At 42.3% G+C, this 12,981-nt stretch overlaps 2 protein-coding genes across 27 annotated transcripts in view; one reads left to right on the forward strand and one right to left on the reverse strand.

Annotated features, from left to right (window-relative positions):
* Positions 1 to 8,816, forward strand: part of LOC309617275 (uncharacterized protein) — a 56,760-nt gene extending 47,944 nt beyond the window's left edge. For 22 of the 26 annotated variants that reach the window (XM_082369346.1, XM_082369348.1, XM_082369352.1 and 19 more), the window contains one exon: positions 8,158 to 8,816. The gene's annotated coding sequence lies outside the window, so the exon portion shown is untranslated. Of the gene's footprint in view, positions 1 to 290; positions 386 to 1,033; positions 2,836 to 8,157 lie in introns of those variants that run through there. The other 4 variants (XM_082369350.1, XM_082369331.1, XM_082369351.1 and 1 more) reach the window with 3 other exon arrangements.
* LOC309617242 (uncharacterized protein) overlaps positions 1 to 12,981 on the reverse strand; it is a 74,391-nt gene that overhangs the window by 9,173 nt on the left and 52,237 nt on the right. The window contains exon 7 of the mRNA XM_082369155.1: positions 11,748 to 11,961. The gene's annotated coding sequence lies outside the window, so the exon portion shown is untranslated. The remainder of the gene's footprint in view (positions 1 to 11,747; positions 11,962 to 12,981) is intronic.

Here is a 12,981-nt window from a genome sequence, read left to right on the forward strand (position 1 = left end):
TCTTATGGTCAGCCCAGTGGATACTACCCTGCCCGGCCTCTTTCTGGGTGGATGGCTCTGTCTACACTCATGTTGCCTTTTTGCTCCAGATTATGTCCCTTTTCTTTAATTGACATTCCCTTGGGCCTAACTCTGTCATGAATTACAGTTATGGTCACTGCTTGTGGGGCCCACTGGATTGTTCCTTTAAGATGTTCATTTTGTATTTAATCTCTTCTGGGTGGGCTACCCTGGGCCATTGCTTTCCTATTCGCTTGCCCTGTCTTTCCTGTGTGACTTGTATCTTCTAGATCCTCTGTGGTTGCTGAACTGTAGCAGGGGAAAGATGAGTGCCTGATTGAGAGGTCCTGACTAGCCACAGCAAAAGAGGCATGGACAGGCCCTGGTGAGTGGGAGCCTGGGCAGGATGTAAATTCAAGGATGGGTTCAAATAACACCAGAAACCTGTCCTATGCCCACTGCTGTTTGGTGCCCAGGCTATAGGCCATACCTTATTTCTCTTTTCCTCCCCATTCTGGACTCTACATACTTGTCACTTCTATTCTGGTCTGTGACCCAGGGCTGCCCACCCCACTCATCAGTGCTCTCTACTGCTCCCTCTGTGGTGCTCTCATCTGTCGGACAATGCTAAAGTGTCATGAAACATAAACATGTCCTTAAATAGTTTTTGAATACCAGTTACTCATTTTAAATCACATTTTCTGGGCCTGGACATAACGTTTCTGGATAGTACTCACCTGTCACCAATAGCCAAGGCCCTCCTAAAAGTCATTTGCAAGGTGTGAGTTGGAGAGCTTGCCTGCCTCTTCTCCCTGAGCTACACCCCATCCTGTGTCTTTGTTGTAAGGCCTTCCCCATTCTGTGACCCACAGAGTCCAGTACTGCACAGCAGCTCTTTCTTTAACCTAATCCCAAAGCTGTTGTCCTGCCAGCAACCTTGTGGACTCAATCCTGGGTATGCTAGATACACATTTGTGATGTGTATCTCCCACTGAAGTCAGCATGCTGTTCAGCAGCATTTTTCTGCTTTCAGGTTGTTGGCATGGAGTGGAGAATGAAGAGGCACCTTCTGAACAGAGTGTTTCTGTAGCAGTGTCACATGTTCATACTTTCAAGGCAGATTCATCGAACCATATGGCTCACCCTTGTGACTTATGTGGCCCAATCTTGAAAGATATTTTGCACCTGGATGAACACCAAGAAACACACCATGGACTGAAACCTTACACATGTGGGGCATGTGGGAGACAATTCTGGTTCAGTGCAAACTTTGACCAGCACCAGAAGCTGTACAATGTAGAGAAACTATTAAGAGGAGACAAAGGCAGGACCTCATTTGTGAAGAACTGTAGGGCTTGTGAAGAACCTCACCTGTCAGAGAAGCCCTTTGCATGTGAGGAGGAGCAGAAGAACTTCCAGACTAGTTTGGGGAGTCACCAGCAAAAGGCCACCCACAGCAAGAGGAAAACAAGGAGCACTGAGAGCAGGGAGGCCTATCATCACATTGGACAAATGCATTACAAGTGCAGTGAATGTGGGAAAGCTTTCAGTCGCAAAGATACACTTGTCCAGCACCAGAGAATCCATACTGGAGAAAAGCCTTACGAGTGCAGTGAATGTGGGAAAGCGTTCAGCCGCAAAGCCACACTTGTCCAGCACCAGAGAATCCACACAGGAGAAAGGCCTTATGAGTGCAGTGAATGTGGAAAAGCCTTTAGCCGCAAGGACAACCTTACTCAGCACAAAAGAATTCACACTGGAGAAATGCCTTATAAGTGTGGCGAATGTGGCAAATACTTCAGCCATCACTCCAACCTAATTGTACACCAGAGAGTTCACAATGGAGCAAGGCCTTATAAGTGCCACGATTGTGGGAAAGTCTTCAGACACAAATCCACACTTGTTCAGCATGAGAGTATCCACACTGGAGAAAATCCTTATGTTTGCAGTGAATGTGGGAAATCCTTTGGCCACAAATACACCCTCATTAAACACCAGAGAATTCATACTGAGGCAAGGCCTTTTGAGTGCATTGAATGTGGGAAATTCTTTAGTCGAAGCTCTGACTTTATTGCACACCAGAGAGTTCACACAGGTGAAAGGCCTTTTGTGTGCAGCAAATGTGGGAAAGATTTCATCAGAACCTCCCACCTTGTTCGGCACCAAAAAGTTCACACTGGAGAAAGGCCATATGAATGCAATGAATGTGGAAAATCGTATAGCTTAAGCTCCCATCTCATTAGGCACCAGAAAGTTCACACTGCCAGAAGGCTTTAGGAGTGCTTCCAACACAACAGAACTCATGGCGAGGAACTCTGTGACTGCCTTTAGAGAGGGAGACATCAATCGTGTCGAACCACATATATCTGGACATTAATACTGTGGAGTATTTATGAATGCCAGGTGCAGGGAAAGCTTTCAGGGGTTATGTTGCACCTTCAGACCTGCTCAGGTTCCTTGCCAAATTTGTTAGTGTCAGTGCCTGTGGCTGAAACCATCTCAGCTCTACCAGCTTAATTACCCTAATATTCTTAAGGGAGGCAGAACTTCATACTCTCTTCAATCCCTGGAGGAAATTATAAGAAACCTGAATTAAATGGTGGTCCTCATTTGCTCCCTTCTGACCAGAAAAGGTGTGGACATGATCCACCTTTAGCCAAGAGGACCTGAGCTGTGTTCTGGTAGCAGAAAAGGTTTACTTTATTCATGGACATTGTTGGTCTCATGTGATACTTGTGATGAATTTTTCCAGCCTCCAAGTCACCCAGGCTGGATAACTACTTGCCTCATGTTGCTCTGGTTTGTGTGGTAATAAATACCTTATTATTTAAGCCACCTTTAATCTCGGAGGTTCTTTTTAGTGTCTGGAGTGGTTTAGAAACCGTTAGACTCTGCCAAACTGAAGAGGTAAACTGTTTGTGGTGGGCTCTCAACTGTGTGCCTCAAATGGAACAGCAGGTTGGCAGAGAACAGTTCTCAGTCCAATCTTGGTGTTAATTTTCATTGCTGACAAAAACTTGGGTGAGAATTCAGGGCTTTGTGGATTTTGTCCACAAAAATCTGATTTTGTCTGGATTTCAGAGTTATTAGAGGGTCCAGACATCACCTTGAGGAGGGTGGTATTGTAACAACTTACAACATGTTGGGGAGCAGCATGGCTTCAGTGTCTTGTTTTCACCATATATCCCACATTCCCTGGCACTGTTGAGGGGCAGCTGTTCCTCAGGACCTGCCAAGTGCCATATGCCCTGAAGGCCAGAAACTGGTACAGGAGTCACTGGCTGTAAGACTTACTGTGTCCAGGAAGGAAACAAAATTGATACAGAAACACTGGGTGTGAATAATTGGGATTGGAGAGACTGCTGCAAATGAGAATGGGTATGCCCATGCTAAAAACACATCCATAAACATTCAAGTCACTATTGCTGGATGAGATCATGTATGGAGATTGTCATGCTCTCTGGGGCTGTCTCATTCTTATGACCAGGGTCAGTGGCAGAGCAAAGAATGTAGTTTTCCTCAATTTCTGTGCCTCCTTGGGCTCTTCAGCTGATGCCTTTGCTGCATGGGCAGGAACCCTGGGACTGAGAATAGAACTGTAGTCAACATGCAGTATACTGCACACACTGTACAGTTTTGGTAAGCCTTAATATATGTATACATATTTGAAATCGTCTAGTCATGATATTGGATATATCCATCACCCTTTCTCAGTGCCTTTCCTAATACTTTCCCTACCATCCGTAGACAACCATTGTTTGACTTTCAGTATAGATAAATTTGCCTTTTCTAGAATTATATTTAAGTGGAACCTTAAAAGTTTATTTTTGTCTGCTGTCTTGCAACATGATGATTTTGAGAATCATCCATAGCTCATTCTCTTTATTTCTGAGTAATGTTCTGTATGGATATACCACACCATATCAATTTATCTTAAATGATATTTGGAGTTTCCCCCACCCCCCAGATTCTAAATATTAAAAATAAAGCTACTGCAAATATTCATGTGCAAGTATTTTTATGGACATTTAGCTGAGGAAATTTCTAAAAATTGTTGAAAGTTGTGGCCTCGTTTCTTCTTACTGATTATAGTAAAATGTGATAGGGAAAAGTAAATATAGGGAAGACGTGAAAAACAGAAAAGACCCAAGACTTGATGATTTGGGAAATTCTCAGCACTTTTTTTTTTAAGACATTTCTTTTTTTTTTTTTTTTAAATTTATTTTTGGCTGCCTTGGGTCTTTGTTGCTGCGCGCGGGCTTTCTCCAGTTCAGGCAAGTGGGGGCTACTCTTCATTGCAGTGTGCGGTCTTCTTACTGCAGTGGCTTCTCTTGTTGCGGAGCATGGGCTCTAGGCATGTGGGCTTCAGTATTTGTGGCACGTGGGCTTGAGTTGTGGCTCATGCGCTCTAAGCCCGTGTGCCACAACTACTGAGCCTGAGCTCTAGAGCCCGCAAGCCACAACTGCTGAGCCCATGTGCCACAACTACTGAAGCCTGCATGCCTAGAGCCCGTGCTCCACAAGAGAAGCCAGGACAATGAGAAATCCATGCACTGCAATGAAGAGTATACCCCGCTCACTCCAACTAGAGAAAGCCCGTGCACAACAATGAAGACCCAATGCAGCCATCCATAAATAAATAGATAAACAGATAAATAAATAAACCATTCCCTTTGATTTAAAAATAAAATAAAAAATTTAAAAACCAAAGTAGGCAAAAGGAAAGAAAGAATAAAGAGCAGAAATTAATAAAATAGATAATAGAAAATAGAGAAAAGTCAGCCAACTCCAAAACTGTCCTTTGGATCAACAGAATTGATAGATCTCTAGGTAGATTGATCAGAAAAAAAGAAAAAAAATTACCAATATGAAGAATGAAAGATGGGATAGCACTAAAGACATTAAAAGGATTATATGTGATATTTTATTTATTTTGTTGCACCGGGTCTTAGTTGTGCCAGGCAGGCTCCTTAGTTGCAGCATGCAGACTCTTAATTGCGGCATACATGTGGGATCTAGTTCCCTGACCAGGGATCAAACCCAGGCCCCCTACACTGGGGGCATGGAGTCTTAACCACTGCGCCACCAGGGAAGTCCCTATATGTGATATTTAAAACACTTTCCAACAACTCTACAAAAACCAGAAATTGACAAAAAATTTCTTGAAATACTCCAACTACTCAGGTTCACTGAAGAAGAAATGAGTAATCTGAAGTGCCCTCTATTATAGACATTGAATTGGTAGTTTAAAATTTTCTGGGCCTTCCCTGGTGGTGCAGTGGTTAAGAATCCGCCTGCCAATGCAGGGGACATGGGTTCGAGCCCTGGTCCGGGAAGATCCCACATGCCGCGGAGCAACTAAGCCCGTGTGCCACAGCTACTGAGCCCACGAGCTGCAACTACTGAAGCCCACGTGCCTAGAGCCCATGCTCTGCAACAAGAGAAGCCACTGCAATGAGAAGCCCGCACATGGCAACAAAGAGTAGCCCCCACTTGCCGCAACTAGAGAAAGCCTGCGCGCAGCAACAAAGACCCAACGCAGCCAAAAATCAATCAATCAAAAAAAAAAAATTAAAAAAAAAATTTTTCCTACCATGATTTCATGCCAAGATGACTAGTGACCTCTTCTAGACATTTAAGGAAGAAATAATTCCAATTCCACTCAAATTATTATTTTTGTAAGATGGGAGTCTTCTCAGCTAGTTTTACGAGATTAGCTTTAACTTGATACCAAAATCAGGCAGTACTGTTAATAGCAAACTGCAGACCAACACCCACATGTACATAGATGCAAAACATCCTTAACAAAATTTTAGGAAATTCAAAACCCTGTCATTAATTTGGGATAGAGATGATCATCTTTCAGGTGATTAAAGGTGCAATATACTGTGAAAACATGGTAATACAATATCTGCATGTACCAAAACAGCTTCACATGGGAAAAGCACAAGGGATAGAACTTCCTGGAGAAAATGACCAATCTGGATCTGACCCTGTGGTTGATCAGATCTCATTGATTTGAACCACTGATGCTCTGTTTTTTTCTTTTACAAATTGCATTGTAAATACTGTCTTTTCTATAAACAATAGTCTGCCTACTCCTTGGCCAAATATGCTCTTTGCTTCTTTCATGTCTCTTACTTTTGTGTGACAGTTTTTCAAGAGACTTTTCTGTACTCCCTGTTTTCCTATCCTGAACTCTTATTTCATTTCTGTGGGATCTCACCCTGTCTTATGACTGATATACCATCTAACAGTTCTCAAATGGATGTATTCAGCCAAGTTACTTCTCCCAAATTTCAGACTTGTACCTAATTCCTACTGGGCATTATCATTAGATGTCTGGCAGGTACCTGAGACTGAATAGGTTCATAACCAAGCTCCTTCTTTTATTTTTCCAAATCTTGACTTTATTTTTTAATATAGAAAATACATTTTTGGAAGCCAACCCTAATTTTCCCCCTAACATAATTCTTTACCTGTTAAACAAAATAAAGTACTGGGACTTCCCTGGCGGTTCAGTGGTTAATACTTGGCCTTCCAATGCAGGGGGTGCAGGTTCAATCTCTGGTTGGGGAGTTAAGATCCCACATGCCTCGGGGCCAAAAAACCAAAACATAAAACAGAAGCATATTGTAACAAATTCAATAAAGACTTAAAAATAAAGTACTAATTCTGTATACATCACATGTACCATACAAAAATATAACCAAAGTTTCTATTTCCCTAAAAACCTACTCCAGGGGCTTTGCTGGCAGTCCAGTGGTTAAGACTCTGCAATTCCACTGCCGAGGGCAGTGGTTTAATCCCTGGTCAGGGAACTACGATCCTGCAAGTCACGTGGTGTGGGCAAAAATAATAATAATAATAAAAAATTTAAAAAATAATTAAAACCTACTCCAACTTCAACCTCCCCTACTTCTTTCAAGAGCACCTCATATTCCAGTTGCCCAGGCAAAAATTCTCAGACTCATCCTCGAAACCTGTTTCTCTCCTCACGTCTATCACATAGGAGTCCCGTTGCCTTCACCTTCCAAAGTTACCAGGGTTTGACTACTTTTCATCACCCACCCTGCTCCCTCCGAGTCAGAACCACCATCATCTCACACTCAGAATCTTCTACATGGTTTCTGTGCTTCCACCTAGCCCTTTCCACAGCATTTTTAAAAATTTATTAATTTATTATTTTATTTTTGCCTGTGTTGGGTCTTCGTTGTTGCACGAGGGCTTTCTCTAGTTGCGTGGAGTGGGGGCTACTCTTCATTGTGGTGCACGGGCTTCTCATTGTGGTGGCTTCTCTTGTTGCGGAGCATGGGCTCTAGGCACATAGGCTTCAGTAGTTGTGGCACGTGGGCTCAGGAGTTGTGGCTCATGGGCTCTAGAGCACAGGCTCAGTAGTTGTGGCGCATGGAATTAGCTGCTCCATGGCATGTGGGATTTTCCCGGACCAGGGATCGAACCCTTGTCCCCTGCATTGGCAGGCGGATTCTTGACCACTGTGCTACCAGGGAAGTTCCCTGCACCCTGATTTTTATTGCAATTCAAGTACATTTTGATGATAACTCCATAGCAGTGTGTAGATAATTTCCAGATTCATTTGTTACAGCTGCAAAGTTTTACAGTCTGTGTATATGGCAGAGTATGTTTACTGGTACCCTACTTTTACATTGTTTTCAGAACTGTACTTTTACATAAAGTACTTCAATAAAAAAAAAACCCTTTGCTTTCATAAAGACATTCTTAGGGTTTTTTTGTTTTAAATTTTATTTATTTATTGGCTGCACCAGGTCTTCATTGCTGTGCACGGGCTTTCTCTCTAGTTGCGGTGAGCAGGGGCTACTCTTCGTTGTGGTGCATGGGCTTCTCACTGTGATGGCTTCTCTTGTTGTGGAGTACAGGCTCTAAGTGTGCGGGCTTCAGTAGTTGTGGCTCACAGGCTCTAGAGCACAGGCTTAGTAGTTGTGGTGCACGGGCTTAGTTGCTCCACAGCATGCGGGATCTTCCCGGACCAGGGATCGAACACGTGTCCCCTGCATTGGCAGGCGGATTCTTAACCACTGTGTCACCAGGGAAGCCCTCAGTTTGTTTTTAATGTCAGGTTAAGCATTGAACATTTCTGGGAATAAGATTTAATATAGTCTTTCTTTTCTTTTTCAGATTCTTCTGACTACAATTAAACATTATCCCTCAGGTACTGATGTGATGGTTTCTACTAACCTAGACTGGGTGATTATCTTCCTCACTCAGATGAAAGTTGGGATCCTGGGAAACGCCTCACTTCTTTGTTTTTATACTTTCACTTTGATCACTGGACGAAGTCTCAGACCCACAGACCAAATCCTCAACCAACTTGTCCTAGCCAACTGCTTAGTTCTTTTCTCCAAAGGGATCCCTCAGGAAATGGCAGCGTTTGGACTGAAATATTTTCTGGTCGTTGCTGGATATAAACGTGTCTTCTATTTTCATAGAGTAGCCAGAGGGGTTTCCCTCAGCACTACCTGCCTCCTTGGTGGCTTCTTGAGGGGAGGGGGAAGCTGGGGCGAAGTGAGAGTAGCATCGACATATATACACTACCAAATGTAAAACAGATAGCTAGTGGGAAGCAGCAGCATAGCACAGGGAGATCAGCTCGGTGCTTTGCGATGACTGAGAGGGGTGGGATAGGGAGGATGGAAGGGAGGCTCAAGAGGGAGGGGATATGGGGGTATATGTATGCATATGGCTGATTCACTTTGTTGTACAACAGAAACTAACACAGTATTGTGAAGCAATTATACTCCAATAAAGATATATTAAAAAAAACAAAAACAAAAAACTTTGTCCCAGTAGCTCTAAGTGGATGGAGCTCAAAATTAGAATCCCAAAGTACAATGGCTTCTGCTGTTCCTCTTGCTGGATCCTGAATCTCCTAGTAAATATGCATGTTGCTATAAAGGTGCATGGCCCAAGCAACACCAAAAATATAAATTTGGAAAAAGTATATGAATACTGTTCTGGGCCCACTCCAGACAAACTTACAAGCTTACTGCTGGCAAGCATAATATTTTTCATTGACTGTATTTTTGTGTCTCATAGTCTGGGCTAGTGGCTCCATGGTCCTTGTCCTGCACAGACACAAGCAGCGAGTCCAACACATTCACAGCAACAGCCTCTCCCCGAGAGGCAGAGGTCTCTCCCCGAGACCTTCCCACGAGGCCAGAGCCACACGCACCATCCTGATCTTGGTGAGCTCCTTTGTTTTACTTTATTCTCTTTCCTCCATTTTAACTTTCTGTGTAGTCCTAAGTGTGAATCCAGCCCTATGGCTGGTGAACACATCTGCGTTCGTGGCTTTTATGTTTCCCGACTCTCAGCCCCTTCGTTCTCATCACCCATGACACGCGTGTCTCTAAGTTACGCTTTGCAGCTTTGCAAAGATTGCTTTTTTCTTCATGGGGTGTAATAAATCTGTCCTCTACAGGGCACTAAATTACCCATTTGCTTCTTTATTCACATGCAAATGTCTACCAAGTGCCAGTTCTCTGAGGTAGCACCGTGCAGCTTGTGGGATCTTAGTTCCCCAACCAGGGGTCGAGCCCATGCCCCCGGGAGTGGAAGCACAGTCCTAACCACTGGACCGGCAGGGAAGTCCCATCTCCGAGGCAGTTTTGATTAAGGTAATGTATTAAAAAGTGTATTAAAAAAAACAACAAAAAACCCAGAAACTGCCCTATTAGATTTAGCCAAATTGGGACCTATATGTAAATAGTTATACAAAGACCGTGAACCTAGTTTTACCACGTCCTTCAGGAATGGCTGAGGATATTTAGAAATAGTATAAGACTTCCCTGGTGGCACAGTGGATAAGAATCTGCCTGCCAATGCAGGGGACACAGGTTTGAGCCCTGTTCTGGGAAGATCCCACGTGCCGCGGAGCAACTAAGCCTGTGCGCCACAACTACTGAGACTGCGCTCTAGAGCCTGTGAGCCACAACTACTGAAGCCCATGTGCCTAGAGCCCATGCTCCGCAACAAGAGAAGCCACTGTAATGAGAAGTCCGTGTACCGCAACAAAAAATAGCCCCCCCACGCCACCGCCGCAACTAGAGAAAGCCTGCATGCAGCAACGAAGACCCAACGCAGCCTAAATAAATAAATAAATAAATAAAAACAGAAATAGTATCCCTGATTGGGGAACTAACATCCCACATGCCCACACAGTGCGGGCCTCCCCTGCCAAAAAAAAAAGAAAAAAAGAATTTCAATTTAAGATTTTATTTTATGTAAGATACTCAGGGATTTTATGGCACTAATTTTTTTTTTTTTTTGGTTTTTCTATATTACCACTGGAATTATATTTCATTTCTTTTTTTTTTTTTTTTAAGTTTCTTTACTCAGTTTTATTCTCCTGTGAATGTATAGGGGAGTCTTCCAAAGACTTCATGGGATAGTCACAATTAACTGTGTGAGGCTGGAATTCCTCTATGTATTTCAAACAAAACATCCTATTGTATCAGATTGAATGCAGAGGCAATATATTTCATTTCTTGAGAATGTATATACACACACATGTGTATACAATTGTGTACCAAATTTTTCCACTATAAAGCTTGCTCACACTATTTTGGGCTTACCCTTCCCATTTTTTAAATAGAAATTCATATATTCCCTAATATTCTTTTTTTTAAAATGGAAGTATTGTTGATTTACAGTGTTGTGTTAGTTTCAGGTGTGCAGCAAAGTGATTCAGTTACACATACATATTAATATGTATCTATTTTTTTTGATTCCTTTTTCTTATAGGTTATTACAAAATATTGAGTATAGTATAGTTTCCTGTGCTATACAGTAGGTCCTGGTTGTTTATCCCTAATATTCTTTTTGCCTGTGAATACACAGTAGACAAAGAAGAATCCTTAATTCTCCCATTACTTCAATTCTCACAGGACTTAGGTTTGGGAAAGGGGTGAGTACTTTTCATGTCAAATCAATCCAAATGCTTTCCAGTTAGTAAACCAAGGTTGCCAGCTGACATTTGCAGACTGCAAACATTGGGTCACTTTCTATTCCAATTCATAACTATAAAATGAAAATTGTGGTCTAGGGCTTGATCCCGCTCTGATTAATCTCAGTTCACATGGGAACATGACGCACCCCTAGAGGAAACAATTCCTACCCTACCTTGATCGGATCCCCTCCCAGGCGGAACCACCTCAAAGTAACAGTAAATACTGACTTTGCTCAGACCCCTTCTTACTCAGTCCTTGCTACTCCTTGCTTCTATTTATCCTTTCCTTGTTCATTTTACATTTTCCAGCAGCAACAAGATCTGCTCAAAAGAGATCTAAAAAAACTCTCAGATGGGGACTTCCCCGGTGGTCTGTGGGTTAGATTCCTGGTCAGGGAGCTGGGATCCCACATGCCTTGGGGCCAAAAAACCAAAACAGAAGCAATATTGTAACAAATTCAGTAAAGACTTTAAAAATGGTCCACATCAAAAAAACAAAAAAAAAAAAAAGGGACTTCCCTGGTGGCACAGTGGGTACGACTCTGCACTCCCAATGCAGGGGGCCCAGTTTCAATCCCTGGTCAGGGAACTAGATCCCCCATGCACGCCACAACTATGAGTGTGCATGCCACAACTAAGGAGCCCACCTGCCACAATGAAGATACGGTGCAACCAAATAAATAAATAAATATTAAAAAAAAAAAACAACAAACCTCTCAGATGTAGTTCCTGTCAATTTGGAAAATCACACAAAACTTACCTGGTATTTGGAGATTAGTGGGGTGTCCTATAGTTCGCTCTTTTTCATCCTGTTAGATTCCAAGACACAGTACCAGGTTTTCAGGGTGTAATCAAAGCTCTTCCTCATGGTATAGGGGTCACAACTCTCAGAATCACTTTTTTGAGAATCTTCAGTAAGGTAAGGCACTGCAGGAGACGCTGCTGTTACACATGCTGCGATGACCCTGTATAGACTGTGAAGCAAAACGGAAATTTGATTAAGCCTGACAAATAATATTTAAAACTAATGAACTTAAATTTACGTTTAGTTACGTATGGAATAGACAACAGTAAAATGCATGAACTCTTTCTCCCCTGCATTAAAGAAAGATTCAGATTTGCACAACTGTCCATAATATACAACATGCTTTTCACTGGGCACAAAGGGAGACCAACAAACTTGATTCTTCATCAAGTTGCTTCAGCCAGACCTTTAGTTATTTTCTCAAAAAGGATCCCTCACACAATGGCAGCTTTTGGATTGAAATACTTCCTGTAAAGGCTTCTATTTTCTCAGAGTGGCGGGAGGGGATGTCCCTCGGCCCTATCTGCCTCTTAAGTGGCTTCCAGAGACACAAGAGAGGCCCCAATCCTCTATTTTTTAGGACATCATTTAATGGTTTTTCCTGATAGCGTTCCCTGTAGTGTATAATTCTCCGACATATAGTCGAAAATTTCCTGTATTATACCTTTCTATAAATGCAATCATATCTTATGGAATCTGTTTGGTCTAACTTCTTTCACACAATAAATCTCTGTAAGACTCATCCACGTCACTGCATGTTCTCTGTCTTACTCATTTTCACTGCTGTTAAGAATTCTATTGTCATAAATTATCTAGCCATTCTCCCGCTGCTGAGCCTTTGGGTTGCTTCCAGTTTGGGACAGGTACAACAATGATACTATACACGTTTTTGTCTATGTATTATAATGCATATAAGCAAATATTTTTCTAGGATAGAAGTTCTCAAAACTTTTGGTCTCAGAACACTTTTTACACCCTTAAATGTAATTCAGAAATTCAAAGAGCTTTATGTTCATATGAATTATATCCATTGAGGGTTTTTCCATTTAAAGATAAATCCCTCTGTAATCCATATGCGATCCATCTGCAATTGATTTTTTCCCCTATTTTATTGTGAAGGTTTCAAATAAACAGCGAAATAGTATAAACTTCATAAGGGACAGCTGTAAACTTAGCACCTGGATATGAT

This window comes from Balaenoptera borealis, assembly GCF_965194805.1.
Source record: "Balaenoptera borealis genome assembly, chromosome: 19".
NCBI classification, from domain to species: Eukaryota; Metazoa; Chordata; class Mammalia; order Artiodactyla; family Balaenopteridae; genus Balaenoptera; species Balaenoptera borealis.